This window comes from Stegodyphus dumicola, chromosome 8, assembly GCF_044657685.1.
Source record: "Stegodyphus dumicola isolate Sdum_Otavi_A_Nest chromosome 8, ASM4465768v1".
Classification (NCBI taxonomy): domain Eukaryota; kingdom Metazoa; phylum Arthropoda; class Arachnida; order Araneae; family Eresidae; genus Stegodyphus; species Stegodyphus dumicola.
The window spans coordinates 149,158,432-149,159,336 of NC_140775.1; the positions used below are offsets into that span (position 1 = coordinate 149,158,432).

The 905-nt window shown below is 35.5% G+C and overlaps 1 non-coding gene across 1 annotated transcript; it reads right to left on the reverse strand.

The window, feature by feature from the left end:
- Positions 1–401: 401 nt before the first annotated feature.
- Positions 402–474, reverse strand: TRNAT-CGU (transfer RNA threonine (anticodon CGU)). Its single transcript has one exon. It is a non-coding gene; the product is annotated as a tRNA-Thr (tRNA).
- Between the last annotated feature and the right edge of the window lie 431 nt (positions 475–905).

The window sequence follows — 905 nt, forward strand, 5'->3', positions numbered from 1 at the left end:
AGTGGAAGCCGAAGATAGCAGAAGTGATAGTACAGGCAATATAATACGGCAATGGATTAATAAACATAATCCTCTGCATAGCTAATTTAAAATTACGGGAATTGGTGTTTGTTCATCCATCATAGAAGTAGTTTAATTGTCATAAATTAAGTAGATGAATCTCTAAAACGTAGGCACTCTTAAATTGTCAGGAACATAATATTTAACACTTATTCTACAGAATTCAACATAGTTTATGCTTTTATCTTGAAGGGAAGATAATTTAGTCAGTTTAATCAATTTCTAAATCGAATATATTACTGATATTCCAGGGGGATATGAAATGTTTAAGGGGGGAACAATTATGTAATACACTTGAGACATTAGGATTTTTGATGCTGAGAGGCGTGAAAAATGAGCAGCGCCTTCACCGGGACTCGAACCACGGGCCTCTCGAATACGCGTCGAGCGTGCTTACCACTACACTACGAAGGCATGCTAAGAAGGCTGGAGAAATACATTATACACTATTGTACCGCAACGCAAATGATTTGACTTGATGATTGCGTTATGGTAGAGCACGAGAGGATAGATTGTCTAAAGGGAGAAATTTCTCTGTGAAAGAAATTTTAAGCGAAACTCGCTCGTATTTAAGTTGGAAATGGAGTTGCCAGAAAATTTCTCATTCCCTTAACCCATTCGGGGAGTTTAAACTCAGAGTGAACTATCGGTGTTCAATTCAGCCTCTAGTAGGCGTAACAGAAAGATCTATGCATACGATTGTAATGAAAGCAGAAATGCTCAATTTATCCCAATTAAATTTATCCTAATTTTATGATTAAATTTATCTTCATTTATCATTAGTTTATGGTATGATTATACTTTTCAGGATTTAGCATTATTCTCGATTTATCTAGTTTTTGTGG